Source organism: Taudactylus pleione, unplaced genomic scaffold, assembly GCF_031769625.1.
Source record: "Taudactylus pleione unplaced genomic scaffold, aTauple2 ptg000025l, whole genome shotgun sequence".
Classification (NCBI taxonomy): domain Eukaryota; kingdom Metazoa; phylum Chordata; class Amphibia; order Anura; family Myobatrachidae; genus Taudactylus; species Taudactylus pleione.
Window position 1 is genome coordinate 2635221 of NW_028284427.1, and position 18541 is coordinate 2653761.

At 43.7% G+C, this 18541-nt stretch overlaps 1 long non-coding RNA gene across 2 annotated transcripts in view; it reads left to right on the forward strand.

Moving 5' to 3' along the window:
• Positions 1-18055, forward strand: part of LOC148539625 (uncharacterized) — a 63113-nt gene extending 45058 nt beyond the window's left edge. Inside the window, exon 3 of one of the 2 annotated variants that reach the window (XR_015870097.1) lies at positions 16972-18055. This is a non-coding gene — a long non-coding RNA (uncharacterized LOC148539625). Of the gene's footprint in view, positions 1-13082; positions 13480-16971 lie in introns of those variants that run through there. The other variant, XR_015870094.1, reaches the window with a different exon arrangement.
• Positions 18056-18541: the final 486 nt, after the last annotated feature.

The window sequence follows — 18541 nt, forward strand, 5'->3', positions numbered from 1 at the left end:
TTTGGCAAACTCTAATCTGGTCTTCCTGTTTATGTGGCTCACCAATGGTTTGCATCTTGTGGTGAGCCCTCTATATTCACTCTTGTGAAGTCTTCTCTTGATTGTTGACTTTGACACATATACATCTACCTCCTGGAGAGTGTTCTTGATTTGGCCAACTGTTGTGAAGGGGTTTCTCTTCACCAGGGAATAATTCTTCTATCATCCACCACAGTTGTTTTCCGTGGTCTTCTGGGTCTTTTGGTGTTGCTGAGCTCTCCGGTGCGGTCTTTCTTTTTAAGAATGTTCCAAACAGTTGATTTGGCCACACCTAATGTTTTTGCTATCTCTCTGATAGGCTGAAAAATCAAAACAAACCCAATGATGGCTTGCTTCACTGATAGTGACAGCTCTTTGGATCTCATATTGAGAGTTGACAGCAACTGATTCCAAATGCAAATGTCACACCTAGAATCAACTCCAGACCTTTTAGCTGCTTAATTGATAATGAAATAACGAAGGAATAGCCCACACCTGTCCATGAAATAGCTTTTGAGTTGATAGTCCCATTACTTTTGGCCCCTTAAAAATTGTGAGGCACATATAGAAACCGTTGTAATTCCTACACCGTTCACCTGATTTGGATGTAATTACCCTCAAATTAAATCTGAAAGTCTGCAGTTAAAGCACATCTTGTTTGTTTCATTTCAAAACCATTGTGGTGGTGAATAGAGGCCAAAATCTGAAAATTCTGTCAGTGTCCCAATATTTATGGACCTGACTGTATATCTACCTAGTCTGTGCAATATTTAATATAAAATGGGCACTTTACAGTAAGTGATGCTGCAGTACATGTTTTCTTATTTGATGCCGAGTCTTTTGTGCAATATAGGGCCGTATTCAATTAGTTTTGCATCCGCAATATTTTTCCGCATGCCGGACTTTGCGCCTACATCGCATATTTTAGCTGCAGAAACCCGCGATTCACCATACTGAATTCCAAAACACGCAAAAAACGCAACCCAGTGAATGCAAAATAGCCACAGTGCTGTCAGAATTGGTGAAATCAGCCTGACATCCCCGAAAAGATGCACTAACATTGGGGATCAATGTACATGCCCCTGATTAACCCTAATAAAGCTATTTGAGGTACTTAAGGTGTGTCAATATCTTTCAATTTGCCTATTTGCACATGTGGTGAAGAATAGCATTTTGGAGACACCTTTTTAGAATAGGGAAGACTGCTTAGGCAGTCCCAAGTTTTTTGGTTCTGTGTTTTTTTTTTTTTAAGTTAGCAGCAGAGTGTCCTGTGAGATACCGGTTCAGCGACTTCTTCTACCCCCGTCGGCACCGCAACACCACTCACCTGTGTGGTCTGGTGATTTTTGGCAGGGTCGCGGCGGAGTTTGCTAGCTGCGATGTCACGGCCTGGACTGGAGGTCACGGAAGTCTAGGAGTAAGGCAGTCCTTACTTCCAGCGGGGAGATGTTGGAAGCTGCTGCAGTGAGGGCCCGATTCTGTCCGCTCCCAAACTAGATCAACCGGGTCATATTGCCTGGCGCCAGGGTCAGGCTTCAGACGTATTCTGTTGCTGGGAGGTCAGCATTCAAGGTTGGTTGTGCAGCATATAGGAGGTACACTCTCACCCCGGCAGTCCTTCGGCCCGATGCCGGGCTATGGAGGTTTTGCGCATTTGGGTTGCTCCGCCCACCTCCTGTATGACTCAGACCACTTTTCAGTGCTCTGTGAAAGTGGTTTGGAATCTCCCTGTATGCCTCTCCTCCCGTGGACCAGGTATATAACGCTCTCTATGTCCTACCAATCAACACTGTTAGGGTTTTGAGTACTTGATTCAGAGCCCAGTTGCAAATAAAAGTTGTATCTGCATTGTATGTGACTTTGTGCTAGCACGTGTGTGTGTGTGTGTGTGTGTGTGTGTGTGTGTATACTGCCTGTTTCAAACTGTCAGTTATTTCTATCACTTTTTTTTCTCCTCATCCCTCTAATGGAGCTTGCACACGGTCAGATTTGTCAGATGAACGATTTTTGACTGCATTAAAATGAATGGAATCGTCCAAGTCTGACTGCAAACACATCAGATGTCAGATATCGTTATCTGACAAACGGGAACGCGCATCGTTGATCGTCCATCGATTTTCCTTCAGATATGAACGGCTGAACGATTTTTAAATCATTATCGTTCATATCTGAAGGAAAAATCTGACCGTGTGTATGCACCATAAAGATGCTGGGGTGAAATTAAAAAAAGTGGCATTAGCATTACTTTGTACTTTTTCATCTTATATGTCTAAGGCTAAAGGTAAACATGAGGCTGAGGCCCCAGTGTAGGTGTCATGTAAATCCTGTTAGGCAGGCCTGTCACATCTTCATGTAGGATGGTTTGTGTTTTGTCAAGTTCCATCACACCAATCCAGTGTACCAGCTCCTGAGCAAGAGCCACCGTGGGTGTCCTCATTGTCACAGATTGTGTTGCATTTAGCAGACCACTTTGTGGTGCCTATATTGCCTCCTACTGTGTGATTTCCACAGCAGTTGCAACCTGCTATGAGTGTACCACTTATGATTTCATCCTGCTGTAATGCCTATGCTCATTCTTCACAGGGTAAGGTTCAACAGTCTGCCTCTCTAGAATCTAGACAGGCAGACTGATGACCACTAAAGTTCATGGCCAGAACAGGTAATCACATCATTCTACCCAGCCTTTAGACTCTGATGCATCATCCAATGATTCGGATGTTGCACCTGGTTCCTCCTTGGAGTCTGTATCTGAGGAGGAGGATCATCATACCTGTGTGGACGTTCCCTCTTTGGTTAGGGCGGTTAGATCCATATTAAATTTAGAGGATGATAAGGCACCTCTTAGGTCTAAAGCTCCGCTCTTTAGACGACAGAAGGTGGTTAAGGATGTTTCCTCAGTCTGAACAGCTTTCAGAGCTTATGGCTGAGGCATGGAATAGTCCGGATAGACTGTTCCATGCTACAAAGAAGTTATCCTCTTTATGTTCTTTTTCTGCAAGTGAATGTGAGTAATGTGAAGTTCCTCCTACAGTGGATGCTCACGTGACTCATTTAATTAAGAGTTCCATGTTGCCCATTTCATCTGCAGACTTTCTTAAGGATGCTTCTGATGAGAGATTAGAAACCTGTTTGAAATCGGTGTTTTCTTTATCTGGGGCAATTTCTCAGCCGGTTATAGGGGTAGCCAAGGCCATGGAGGAGTGGATGGCGGTATTAGAAGATACTATGCCAGATGCTACGAATGCACAATTATCTTATCTCTCATGGCATTGTCAACTTCAATTGTTGCACGTAGAGCCCTCTGGTTAAGATCCTGGAAGGCGGATGTGGGTTACAAGAAAGCTCTGGAATCCCTTCCTTTTCCTTGTAAAACACTGTTTGCTCCAAAATTGGATAACATAGTGGTCACAGTGGCAGCTGCAAAATCTGCTGTCTTACCATCTACAGCCACTTATAAGAGACCTTTTTCCTTTTCGGTCCTTTCTCCCTCAGTGAAGGTTAAGGGACAGTCTTTTTCAGGCAGTTGAATTATCGCACAACTACCAAGCCACAACAAGGGAGGAAGTATTGGTCTGTCAGACATCAAGCTGGATGACAAACACTCAGCCTGATGTGGCACACCTCCCCCTGGGGGACCTCCAGATGGGAGGCCGACTTCTTCAGTTTTCCAACACCTGGAATCAAACAGATGCCTGGGTCAAAGAAGTGGTCTCTCACAATCACCTTTCGGCAACAGCCTCTTTGCAAGTTTTTGTGCACAAATCCCCCATCAAACTCTGTCAAGGCCCTGGCCCTCCAGGACTCTGCTGAATTCAGGGGTGATTATTCCTGTTCCCTTGTCTCAACAGGGATATGGATATTACTCAAATATGTTTTGATTCAGAAAGCAAATGGGAATCATCACCCTATCCTGAATCCTAAAGCATCTCAACAGATTGATTTATGTAGCCAAATTCTGTATGGAAACCCTACGGTCAATTGTGCTGATAATGGAACCTGGGGATTTTAAGGTTTCCCTGGACATACAGGACACATACCTGCATGTGCATGTAGCACTAGCCAATCAAAGGTTTCTACGGTTTGCTGTTCGTCAGCAACATTACCAGTTTCAGGCTCCACCCTTTGTCCTGTCCACAGCTCCTCCGGGTTTTTACCAATATAATGGCAGTCATGACTGCTCATTTCAGACGACAACGGATCAGAATACTACCATAGCTGGAGATGAAGCAAAACCCAGAGGTTGAGGCAATATCAGAAGGTTGTCCAAGTAACAGTGGCCTGCCTAAAAGAGCATGGGTGGATTGTCAATTGGAAAAAGTTGTCACTTTTTCTAACTCAGCGAATTATGCATCCGGGATGATTCTCGGATGCAGAGGATCTTTTTACCAGTAGAAAAGATTTCAGCTCTATATTTGCAGGTGCACAATTGCTCCACAATCCGTGTCAGTCCACTCAGCAATGCAGGTCCTGGGGTCCATGGTTTCCGCCTTCAATATGGTGGAATACCCCCAGTTCCACTCCAGCACCTTGCAGCTATTGATTGTCCTGTTGGAATGGTCAGTATCAGTGGATAAAGTCTCAGACGATCCTTCTCTCCCAAGAGGTTCAGTTCTCCCTGGCCTGGTGGCGTCAGTTTTCTCATTTGGGTCGCCCTCTGTGGATTCCAAGGTGGGTACTCTTCACCACGGATGCAAGTCTTCGAGGATGGAGAGCGGTGAAAAGTGGTCGTACTTTCAAGGGAAGGTGGAGGTCTCAGGAAAGTCACCTGCCCACAAATATCTTGGAACTCTGGACAGTTTTCAGGGCGCTGGTTCTACCAGTAGACCTCCTTCAGGGCAGGCCTGTTCAGATCTAGTACAATGTGACTGCGGTAACCTACCTCAACCATCAGGGAGGCACGTAAAGTCTAATAGCCATGTGGGAAGTGGCAAACATTCTGACATGGGCAGAATGTCATCTTCTGGCAATCTCTGCAATAATCATTCCAGGAGTCCACAACTGAGAAGCAGACTTCCTGAGTCATCAGGACATACATGCCGGTGAATGGGCATGTCTTCCAGCTCCTAGTGAACAGGTGGGGACTGCCAGATGTGGATCTCATGGCCTCACAGCAACATTACTAAGTCCCCAAGTACGGGTCCAGGACAAGAGACCCCTCAGCCACCTTCGTGGATGCACTGGCAGTGGGGTGGGATTTCAGGTTAGCTTACCTGTTTCCGCAAATCTCTCTGCTACCAACAGTTCTCAGAAAATTCAAGCAAGAGGGCGGCAGGGTGATTCTAATGGCTCCGGCTTGGCCCAGGCGCCATTGGTTCACCGACCTGATGTGCCTCTCCATAGATCCAGCCATAGAGGAAATGTGAGCAGTGTCTCTGTTAGTGCAGGGTCCTTGCCTACATCCGGACCTACATTGTCTGTCTTTGATGGCTTGGCTCTTGAGTCTTCCATCTTAAAAGCAGTCAGTGATTCATATAATGCTTGCGGCAAGAAAGCCTTCCTCTGGCCGCATCTACATCTTCTCTATGGGGTTCCCATAAAAAAAATTGAACCTAAGATTTTTAGGGTCTCTTGAGTTCTGGCTTTTCTCCAGGTTGGATTAGAGCTTGGTTTCCGTCTGGCCATATTGAGAGTACAGGTTTCTGCGCTGTCAGTTTGGTTTCAGCATAGAATCGCCCCCTTACCGGATGTTAGAACATTTTTGCAGGGTGTATTCCATCTGCAACCACCTTTTTGTTCTTTCAGTGGCACCGTGGGATTTGTCTTTGGTTCTCAGACACTACAGGCTCTCCCCTTTGAATATGGTGACTTCAAATGGTTGACAGAAAAGACACTTTCTTCTCGCTATCTCCTCAGCTTGCAGAGTCTGATTTGGTGGCACTCACGTGTCGGCCGCCATATTTGATTTTCCACCAGGATAGATCTGTCCTTCGTATGTGGACTGACTAACTTCCAAAAGTGGCATCCCATTTTCATATCAATGAAGAAATAGTTGTACCGGCTTTGAAGTCTTCAGGCCTTTCTGCTGGTGAAAATTCATTGGATGTGGTTCAAGCTCTTTTTATCTACGTGGATTGCACTAACTCCCTCAGGAAATCTGATGCACTTTTTGTATTGTATGGCTTTCACAAGCGGGGTTGGCCAGCTAACAAGCAGACTCTGGCTCGGTGGCTGCATATGACTTTGTCAAGTTTTTATATGTAGACTGATCTTCCTGGGCAGTTAGACATGGCACCTCGGATGAACAGCTGTGCAAGGCAGCCACTAGGTCTTCTGTCCATACCTTTTATCAAATTCTATGCATTTTGATACTTTTGCTTCTCAGGATGCTTCCTTTGGGCGGCGGATCCTCCTGTTGGCTCAGGAGCATCCATACCCTTAAGGGACTGGATTTAGGACATGTCCAAGGTAGTTCATGGACCCTGAAGAACAAAATAAGAGTTATGGTACTTATCTTTTGATTACTTTTTTTTTTCGAGGTGACAAAAACACCAATGGTGAACACTGGGACTGTCAATATACTTGGAACTGCAGGAGTCTGAGCACCAAGGAGTTAACTAATTGCATGAAGCACAGGCTCCTTCTCCCTATCTCACCTGAACCCAGTTTTTCTTGTTGCCTTCAGGAAGAGGGCATGTTTTGTGCAGGGCTGTGCTGCAGCCCCTGTTAACTTTTTTTAATCCTCTCTGAATCAGGGCTGTCAGTGGTAAGCTACCCCATGCTCTTGTGGTGCAGGTTTTCTAATCCTCTTCCTCACCTATTGGTGCTGGTTGTTGGCAATATTGTGCATTTTCTGTTTTTCATTTTCTGTGTCTCTGCTAGTTTCATCAGTCTAGCTTCACAGTTTAGTTTTCTTATTAGATATCAGGTTGCAATTATTATTTTAGCTTGTATATAAAATGAATTGGTTGCTTTGTTTGTTGGTCTGTCTGGTTATGCATTTGGTCACGCCTGCTCCAATTGGGATGAAACCAACATGATGTGGTCCAGTTGGATCCTTTCTAGATTTTAAGGGTGTTTGGGTCCACTTCGGACCTCCCTTTGGGTCAAAGTTCTGCCCAGTGTACTCCAGAGTGCCTGTTCTAGGCCTTCCACTGGAGAGATTTAGACAAACTTCAGAGTGTTAACAATGGATCCCAGAAGACATACTAGAGGTTGAGGTCTCAGTTGGACCTCCCATTAGTGTATTCTGGGCATAATTTTGACCCAGGGAGCCTGTTTTGGGTCTTCCATGGGATGGATTTGAATGAAAACTTCAGTGGGGTGGCAATTTTGTCTGGGATGTTTAATTTAATGAGTTTAAGATATAAACCAGGGCAACGGCATGTACTTGAGCTTGTTATCTATACTTGTTTGATAATGCTGTCTGCTAGTCATTCGTTATTGTTAGTTTAGAGTCTATTATAATACAGTTCTGCCTGCATAATTTAGTCAGGTTAGGTGTTGGTATTTGTCAAATTTGTATATACTTTTTTATTTGTAGTCTCTACATTGTACTTGGGAATTACAGTAATTTAGTTCCACTAGATCTCTTATTCTTTTCTATAGTCTCTCTGGTCAGTGCTCTTGCCCCCCCTACACAAACATTACTTAGTTTGTATACTGTGTCTGTTTTTCTTATTTTTTTTCATTTATAGCTAAATGTCCTCCAAGGGTATCTCTGCAAAGGTATCCCAGGAGAGGGGTGCTCCATGCTTATACTTGTAAAGCCTGTAAAGAAAACATTTCATATTTGGCACAGAATAATTCTGGCTTTTGTGACTCATCTTGTGCCTACGCAGAACACTAGTCAGTCTCTCGGATGTGGTGACCCCACAGGAACCTGCTTGGACAACCTCACTGTTGCTTGCCTTGGTGGAGTTGGCATCTCCGCTAGTAGCTTTCCAGACAGCCTCGCCCTCATTAACTGCTTCTGGTGGATCTCAACTGGTATCCTGGATCTCTCGGAACCGGCCTGGGATGCCTTAAATGCTGCTCTTGCTTTGGCCTCTTTTCAAAGCCTTGGGCTGCTAGACTGATTTTCTAGAGGAAGGGTTCTGCTCAGGGGCTCATTGGTCAGACCACCTCTCCATAGTGGAAAGGCGCATTCTTACTTGGGCAAGGAATCCTATTCTCAAAGGTGTCTGCTTGCTCTGTGGCAGCTAGATGGGCACTTTGGCTTCACTCCTGGAGAGCAGACAGTCCAAAAAGGCTCTGGAGGTCTGCCCTTCTCTGGTGAGGTTCTCTTTGGTCCCCGAGCTAGATAAGATTGTCACCATGGTAGCAGCATCCAAATCTGCCTTCCTACTCTCGGCAGCTCCGAAGTCCCAGGGATTCTCCTTTTGCTCCTTTCTACATCAGGAGAAGATGAGAGGTTAGCACAATTCAGGGATCTAACATCAAAAGTCCCAAGTCCAGAAGCAGTCAGGCCAGCTTAGTCCACCACCAAGTTTTTAAACAAGCTGTTAAGCCTGTGGCATGACAGGGTGGACTGCTGTCTCCTGTGCTTCACTGACATCTGGCTGGAAACAACTTTGGATGCCTGGGTAATGGGCATAATGTCCTGAAGATACTCTTTGACCTGTTGGAAATTATTTCCAGTTCAGTTCTTTTCCACCAGGTTACCAGGCAATGATGACAGTGGCTGCCCTCTGGCCCTCCATCAGTACTCTCTTAACCTCCAATATTATAGTCACAGTTCCTGTTCCCCAGAGGGGGATGGGCTTTTATAAAAATGTATCTCACCCCAAAACCAGCCCAGACTCAACCTGTTTCTTAGGGTTCCCAGATTCAGAATGGAGTCTCATCGCTCCGTCATGCAGACCATGTAGCCGCGGCGATAACATGGCTTCCTTGGACATTCAGGATGCCTACTTACATATACCTATCCAGGAGGATAATCAGTGGTTTCTCCATTTTGCTGTCCTGAAGGACCACTTCCAATTTCGGGCCTTGCCCTTATGGACTTTCTGTGGCTCCTCGGGTATTCATGAAGGTCATGGCCATGATGACTGCCGACCTTTTGTTTAGTTACGGCAGAATTCAGATACCTCAGCAACAATCTTCTGTTAACTCAGTCTCTTGAAGAGTGCCTGCGTATCACCCTAGACTTGTTGCAGTCACACATATGGCTGATCAATTGGTGCAAGTCCAGCCTGGCTCCATCTCTGGAAACACTTTATCTGGGTGCTCTCCTGGATTCCAAATTTCAGAGGATTTTGCTCTCCAGGGACAAGCTGACCTTCAACAAACATTTTCTCCACCAGCAAAGTCTCTACATTTCTATACGCAAGTTCTGGGAAATCTGGTCTCCACCTTTTGACATGGTGGAATATGCACAATTCCATTCCCGGCCGCTGCAACTAGTATCTCTACAGTGGTGGAATCCTTATTCCTTACATCTCAAAATCCTAGATGCTCGTTTTGTCCACAGAAGTCTGACACTCTCCTATGGTGGCTCCAGTCGTCTCACCTTGACAAGGGTTGTCTGTTCCAAATCCACTATTGGGTTCTAACCACAGACACCAGCCTTCGCAGCTGGGGAGCTGTCTGCGGTGGTCAAGGCAAGTGATCACCAGGCTTGCCTACCAAACCATCCAATGTCCTGTAACTTGAAGCGGTCCACAGTGCATTTTTGTTAGGCAATGCCTTTACTTCAGCGCAAGAGGGTGAGGGTACAACAAGGCATTGCGATGGCATCAGGGTGATTCAAGAAGGTATGGAGCCATGAAGTAAGTAGCATCCTCCGATCGGTGGATTACTTTTGTTGTGGGATTTCTACTAATGTACCACTTTACTCTTATTTCTCTCCCTCTGCGGGTCCACAAGTTAAAACTGGAGGTAGTCTCCACCATTCTCATCACACTGGACTGATCAGAGTACCTGGTACGCAGACTTTCACAGTCTGTCCATTACATCCCTGTAGCACCTCCCTCCCTGGTCAGAACTTCTTTCCCAAGGCCCATGTCTTCATCCTGAACTTAACCAAGTAGCTTTGATGAGGCGGCTATTGAAACCTCGATCCTAAAGTCCAAAGGCTTCTCTTATTTGGTTATCCAGACCATGATCTGCACTCAAATCTTCCTCTGCGAAGATCTATTATGTATAGCTTACATTTTAGGTAATGTTCTGCCCATGGTGGGTACTCTTCTTTTTGTCTTTACAGGATTATCTTGGAGGAGAGTTTGGATTTGGGCTTTCGCCTTGCTTCCCTGAAGGAACAGGTGTCGGCATTCTAGGTCTTATTTCAATGTAAGAATGCTTGTTTTCCTGCTATTCAAACCTTCTTGCAAGGGGTCCTACAACTTTAACCATCATTTGTTCCCCCGGTGGTACTGTGGGACCTGACCTTGGTGTTGAGGATGCTACAACAATCTCCCTTTGAACCATTGGATTCTATCGATCTGCATTGCTAAATGTGGAACCTGGTGTTCATACTGGCTATTGCTTCAGCCCATAGGAACCTTTCCTTGTGTTACACTCCAACCGCACTGTCATCCGTACACTTCTGGACTATCTTCCAAAAGTGGTATGTTTCCATATTAATCAGGAATTCGTGGTTCCTTTTTGTTTTGGTTTGGATACTATGGACTCTGGTCATTTTCTGCTTATATTTGATGTCTTCTGGGCTCTTTGCACTTATGTTGATTGGACCAAGGACTTTCAGAGTCAGATTCTTTGTCCTTTATGACTTGCACAAGTGTAGCTGGCCAGCTTCCAAACAAAGAAACTGCTCCTGACCTCGGTGAGTGCTTATTCAACTAGGTCTTAGGGGGCCTCTTGTATGGCTCACCATGGTGTCTCTGTAGAGCAACTCTGTAAGGTTGCCATGTGGTCTTCTGCTCATACCTTCTTCAAAGTTTACAGCTTTGACACTTTCACCTCTGCCGATGTGGCTTTTGGGAGTCAAGTTTTTATAGTGCAGTACAAGGAGCATTCCCTCCCTTAAAGGGACAGCTTTGCGATATCCCACTGTCCTATTGTTTCCCATTGGATGAGAGAAAGTGGATTTTTGTCTTTCCTGTAATATCTTTTCTGAATACATGGAGGACACTGGGTGCTCATCCTCATTCCTGTAACTGGCTGGAGGTTTCATGTTTCTGGCACCTGGTTCTGAGGTTGTAGGAGTCTTCTACTCTTCTCCATTCCTTCCTTGGGTTTGTTACGACTGGGGTATAAGGGAAGAGGAGCCTGTGCTGCTGCCAAAAGAACTCCTTTGTGCGCAGACTTCTGCAGCTCCATCTATACCCACAGTCTGTGTCCCCGATGGATCCCCAAAAAAGGATTTTACAGATAAGATAACAATCAGCTTGTCTTGGTGCAAAATCACTCTCTCAATAGGGACACCTGCAAGGAGATTTATGCAACATTGTAAAGTAAATATTCTAAGGCCAGGTACACAATAGAGCGATATATGAATAATAGGTCATTTCAATTTGCTTCAAAATCACAAATCATGTGAATCGCACAGTGTACACTGAATTGTGTGTTCCCATGCGCCGTAAACTACGACATCTGGTTGGCTGTGCTGCACGGTCTATCAGAACTTATTGTGATGTGACCAGGCTAAGGATATTGAATTAGAACCTCTATACACCTTCTAATATCCTGCCTATACCTTCTAATATCCTGCCTATAAACCTCTAAGGATGACACTATTTTGCGTACGCAGTCATATAGTAAGTAAAGACTCCAGACCTTTTACCTGTGGTTCAGTCAGTTACACGCTATGATCGAAGTACAATTTAGCGCAAAGAATTATACAGACCCAAGTACAGTTATACATACGCTGCACTCTGGACCAGATGTAGGCTTCAGCAAGAAACCCCCGTCTATCAGCATTCAGCAAGAAGACTCAGATTGGGGTCACAACACACACGTTTATACTCTCACAGAAACAGACCACACAATAGAGAGGCTTGTTGCTGATGCCATTGGTTCCCAGGAGGATGCATCTGTTGCAGAGCATTTAACAGGTTGATTCAAATAGACACAGTCCAGCCTCTAACAAATGGTTGTCTCTGGTTTCCTGTTCATGCACATCCTAACAGTTGGTCATATAATGTACATTTCGGTGCTTTAAGTCTCTGCGGTCCATAAGTTGAGAATGCATGTTGCGATCTTCACACTGACTATCTCAAAATGCTGTTGAAAGAGTGCAGATCAGTATAATATCAAACATGACTTACTTATGTATTAAACCTTAGCTACCAAATAACCTTTATTTCTCAGCAATTATAATAAATGAACAAACTTGAATCTTATACTTTAAAGCTTGAGACCTTTTATGTGAATATGTACTGTGTAAGTATTTGGGGTTTGATATAAAGATGCTAGTTAACTTGGGGCAGGTGCGTGCGCATGAAGCTAATAAACAGCGTTTTCATACAGGATCTTATGCATTCGCTAATATGCGACTAGTTAACAGCGCAATTGTGCGTATTAATGTGTGTGAGAAATGGTGAAAGATGCAACCGCATGATGCTAATAGTAATATTGCCATATGTACTTAAGTGTGAGTTTACCTAAAATGGCGCTTGGGCGGCCATTCGCAAAATGGCGTCTTGCGATCTCATTTTCTAAAATGGCGTCTTGCGGCCAGTCGCAAGATGGCGTCTTTACGATCTAATTTTAAGCTGATCTTGTCTCAGCCAATTATCCAGCTTCGACAAGGCGATATGTCATGTCATATTGATTTGACCTCAAGATATCTCCTCTTGATGGTGGTTCTAGTGTGTACAGGAGCAACAATAAATTGTATATGATCAAATGACATGTTAAATCATTCCTTCACTTGAAGGATTGCACAGTGTATGCTCAATATTGTGTTCAGGGATTAAGGGAAATTGGAAGGATCATTGAGTCATTTTGATGTGTACCTGGGCGTCTGCATGGGTTATTAATGCTGCCAATGGCTTTGATAAACTGTGGCTAATCAAATCTACGTGTGTGTGTACGTACACTTCTGTGTTAGGAATTTAGACTATAAGCTCCAGTAGGGTAGGGTCTAATATGAATGACATATTCTGTGTACAGCTCTACATAAATTACTTGTTTTGTAATTACCCCATTTGTTTCCTTTACTATAGTTTGAAGTCACTCTGCCAGCAAGGACAGGAGCAATGAGAGATTCATGCAACACTGTGTCAGGACATTTAGTCTGTAAGCTCCAATAGGGCAGGGACTAATATATAAATTACATTCTCACACTGTACAATGTTGCATGAATTATTGTTGGAATGGGCTTTTGTGATAATACTGCTGGTCTCCTTTGTTATAGTCCAAACTTACTCTTTCAAAAATCCAGCTGTCTTAATGTAAATTCACCCTGTCAATGGGGACACATACAAAGAGGTGTCTGTGTGTTTTTTGAGTTTTTGTGTTAGTGAATTTAGACTGCAAACTCCTATGGGCCAGAGACTGTTGTGGATTATTTGTGTTCTCTGTACAGCACTGTTTATTGATGATCTGATCTAAAGAAACAACAATGAGAATAAATTTGTCTATCAGGAACATATTATCATGCCTCTAACTTTTTTCAGGTAGGAAAACTCCATGTTGAAAATGTGTGGCCACAAGCCATGCAAACTACATCTCTGGACTGTTATGAGGTCATCCTAACTACAAAGCATATCTTGAAGATAACTGAGTCTAGTCTCTGATACTAGACCTGTAGAGGTGTGATAATATCCTTGTATTTGTGGATATTTATAAAATATGTATGTTTGCTATGGACTGCGTGAATACAACTTTGCATAAATTGTTGTTTGAGTGGGCTCTTGCGATTACCCTGTTTGTCGGGCTGAACCAGCCAGGGGGTGCTCACTGCCCTAATGTAATCCATCCCCAAGCTGGTCAGCCCAGGGCTGGCATTCCTTTGGAGTGTGGGGCCCTCCCAAAAAAAATGTGATCCCTCCTTCTGAGCAATATCCAGCCCAGTGCTCTTCACTGCATCCCTGATGTTAGTAGATGCAGAGCCAATGGTTTAAATCGCAGGTTCTCAAACTCAATCCTCAGGACCTCAAACAGTGCATTGTTTTCCAGGTCTCCTCACAGAATCACAAGTGAAATAACTACAGTAGCTCCACCTGTGGATCTTTTAAATGTTTAATTGAGTAATGAATACACCAGTGCACCTACTGGATGACCTGGAAAATATGACCCGTGTTTGGTCCTGAGGACCTTAGTTTGAGAACCACTGGTTTAAATAAATGGATTAATATTGTTTATAACAGTGGAACTACAAGTACCAGTGTGCTTGCCCTGTAGCACTTGTGGAAGCAGGCTGCCAGAACGAGTTCTACCAGTACCCCCAAAAATATAAAATGAATGACAAAAAATGTACAATGAATGTTTTATTACATATGCACTCACTACCACTCACACTACGTACTTACCTACCCCGTCACAGGTCAGTCTTCTTGTCCGGTAGGTTTCCCAGTCTTCAGAAAAGGAAACAAAAGCCTTAACCAAACCACAAACAGTATAGCGCTACCTGAATGACTGGAAACCCATAAGGTTTCCTGCACTTCAGCTGAACTTAGCCAATCATTTGCCGGTTACTATGAAAATGACCACTTGATAAGCAGGCTGACCTTAACCAATCACGGCTAAGGTGCAGGAAACACGTGGGAACTGTCATTCGGTTAGCGCTATACTGTAGATACAGAATAGCGGTCCGTGGACTCCAGATAACTCATTATCTGAAGCCTGGATACACATGTCCTTCCTTGTCTATCCTCTGTGTATAATGAGTCTCATTTTGCAGGGCGCATGAGAACATATACATGCCGCATATCAGTTTAATCAGCAAAGTCTGCTTGTCCATTGTGTTTGCATTACATTGCAAGTAATGCTGGGCATACACTATACAATTATCTGTCCAATCTGGCTGGTTGGAATGAAAACCTGGTAATGTATGGGAGCAAATGACAGTCAATCATATGGTTTTAAACACTGGAAAACAAACAAAACAATTGTTAAATTTAACCAACTTGATGTGTTTTAACAAATTTGACCATTTTTTGTCTGTTTTCCAGTGTTTGTGAGCAAATGGTTGATTGTTATTTACTCCCATATATTACCAGGTTTTAATTTCAACCAGCCAGATTGGACAGATATCTGACAGATTATTGTATAGTGCAGAGCTTCCCAAACGCGGTCCTCAAGGCACCCTAACAGTCCAGGTTATAAGGATATCCATGCTTCACCGCAGGTGACTTAATTAGTACCTCAGTAAATATGATTTAACCATCAGTACTCAACCATGTAGATCTCTAAAACCTGAACTGTTGGGGTGCCTTGAGGACTCTGTGTGGGAAGCTCTGGTATAGTGTATACCCAGCATAAGCCGTATTTTCAGTGAAAAAGACGCACGGCATGAGTAAACTTGCATGGGCCTAGGTGCAACTGGAAGGGCTTTTTAACTCTACTGTTACAACCATGACGTAAGACACATCAGTACTTGCTGTACAAGAGGATTGACCTGCACCAGGGAGTAGGTAAGTATGTCGTGGGGGTGAGTGCGAGTGAATGAGTGAGTGACTATTTTATACTATGTATAGGTTTATACAAAGTCCCTGGTTAGGTGTCTGTTTCTGTTTGGGCTAATCTTGTGAACCACTGGATGGATTTTGATGCAATTTTCACTATTCTATACAGTATTTGTCAAAGAAGATCTAGGCATATGAAACCATGAATGACAATAGTGAGCCGAGCAATGAAGGTTTTAGTGAAGCAAGTCAAAAAGACGTGCGAGTGCTTTCAAAAGTAACGCTCCCTGTTAAAAATATATCACAACAAAGGACTTTATTTTAAACCCTGTAACCCTGCGTATTAACCAGTTTCTGTAGAAAAATTGATGTAAGCTCCATTTCAGGATTTTTTTTTTTTTTGTTACTGTTCTGATTTCATCTCTGTGAAAAATTACCAGTAAGGCTACTTTGGCATGACAATAAATAAAGCACAGGGACAGACACTTCACTTAGGTTAACTCTAGTCATGTTGAGACTGATTTTCTCCTGGACAATTTTATTTTGCTCTTTTGCATGTCATGTCAAATCTTAATCTTTTTGTGTTGATGTCAGGAGGAAAAATGATTAATGTCGTCTACAAGGCAATCTTATAAGACCTTAGTTAAAAAAAAGATTTATGCCGTTATTTCAAAATTGCTCCCGTTCAAAGCCGGATCAGGTTGCTAGTAAAATAATAAAACAATTGGTGTCCATTACTTTTTTTTTTTCATATATTTTTTCCACAGTGGAAGTACCAGTGCAAGTGGCTTGCTAGTTCTGCAAGTCCTATAGTTCCACTGTGAAAAACAATATTAATCATTTATTTAAACCATTACCCCTGCATCCAATGCCACCAAGGATGCAGAGAAGAGCTAATTCTCTGGGGGAGGGGACAGTTTTTTGTGGGGTCCCCACTTTCCAAAGGTTGCCAGCCCTTAGATGACCAGTTTGGGGTACCGTACACTGTCTCTCACTGCTTATGCAAAAGCCTATTATTTCCTGTGAGGAAAGCAAAGGCTATTTCTTAAAATATCTTCACAAGAAGGACAGACATGTCAAAATTTCCCACAGTCTCTTAGCCAAGACTTGTGTGGAAGAGCTCCTAGACCTCTGGTTCTTCTGTGAAGCTCTGGTGTTTCCTAAAAAGGCCTCCCAGGGGAGGATGGACACTCTCCTGGGGAAGAAGACAATGATGCTACCCAGATTTCTGGGCCCGGTCTGTGTAGTGCAAGCCCCCAGCTGGTTCAGCCCAGTGCCGGTTAAAGGAAAATGACGGTTAAAATGTCAGTTTTTCCTTAAATTTTCCTCTACTAGACCGGGCTCAGAGGTTATGGGCTGGTTATGCTTTTGGGGGATCCCAAGCCATTTTTTTTTTTTTTTTAACTATTTTTATCAGTTTACTGTATATAATATTGATAACAAAATTAAATTCTAAATTGCTCTTCAATACTCCTTTTTTCAACAGGTATCAAACCCCAGTTGAAATTACTTCACACTCGACAAAGACCGACTTGTCTAAATTTCACGCAATGTGTTGATGCTAAAGACCCACTAGACTGAAGTGGTTTATCTCCCATGTTGAGTTTAGGAGAAAAACGCATTATTATGCTTATGCAAAACCCATGGCTTCCTATGAGGAAAGCAAAATATGTTACTTAAAATATATTTACTCTCAACAAAGACACATGTCAAAATATTTCCCACTGTGTTAACTGCCAAGATGTGTGGAAGAGCTCCTAGACCTCTTTCTTCTGTGAAGCTCCGGTGTTTCCTAAAAAGACCTCCTGGAGAGGATGGACTCTCTCTCCTGGGGAAGAAGACAATGATGCTACCCAGATTTCTGGGCCTTGAGATCCAGCAGTGGTCCAGTCTGGAGTCCCCGCCCCACCCCCCCTCGCTCCCCAAAACAGTCTGTGGGTGCTCTCCTGAGTGAATAAACTCCAGGTGGAATGGTGGTGGAATTCCCTGGCTCACAGGAAAAAGATTGTGGAGACAGTATTTGGCTAATTTGAATTGTAATCTGTCATATGCTGTGATAATATTGCTAAATGGAAGTGCTACAGGGAGTGCAGATATCTGGCTGTCACGATACTGTGAAGTCATGTCAAGGCCAGATAAGTTTACTTCAAAAAGGGAGTATGAGGTGGAGCCCGATCGGCCAGTTTATGCCTGAGTAGTGCTCGCTTGGTAATTGAGCACATACCATCTCTGCAGCATACATCGGAAGGGATGGGCTCCAATGCTCCTATTAAAAAAAGAGTGAGATGGAGTGTTACCTTTATAACACATGACACATGAATCCCCAACACATACTGTATGATGTGCCACTATTAATGAGGCTTCCATCTTGTCTGAGTGATCTTGTTTTATGCCCTTTGAGTTTTTCAGCACAGTTTAGGCTGACTTTTTATGTTTGTAAGAGGCCAGCATTGGCAACCTAGCCACACTTCATACAGCAATACCATTCTTACTGGTCTCTTGTGGTGGGGTTGCAGTGCTTTTTACTGGTATGGTAACCATGTACAGGGTTAGGTAGGTGCATGATTTTAATAAAGGTTAGATTTTATTATTGTTTTTGTTCTTAGTGTGTGTGTTATGAATCACCACTGTTCATATTTCTGGTGGGTCTCGGCCATTACTAGGCAACCAGGATGACTCATTGGCACGTCCGCAGGGGCTGATGGTCCTGAAAGTTGCTAGGTGACCAGGGACTCCAAGCTGCCAAACTGATTCTTGGTCGCGGCTGTTACTCAGCAGCCGGGATGCAATTAACTGCATCCAGCACTCGGCTTAATCAGGTTACTGCATGTAGAGGGCTGGACTATGAGACCTCTGATTGGGCCCTACTCTGTAAAAGGAAGTCTGCCTCACTATGCCCTGCCAGCGAAAGATTATACTATCATCACCCTTGATCTTCTGATAATTATATAAGCCCCTATTGTCCGGAAGCTTAAGACCTGGGGGAGTGTTCAGTTAGGTGCGAAAAATCCTGGACTTTTCGCATGCTGGAGTTTCCACCATCATCGCTGCTTTTC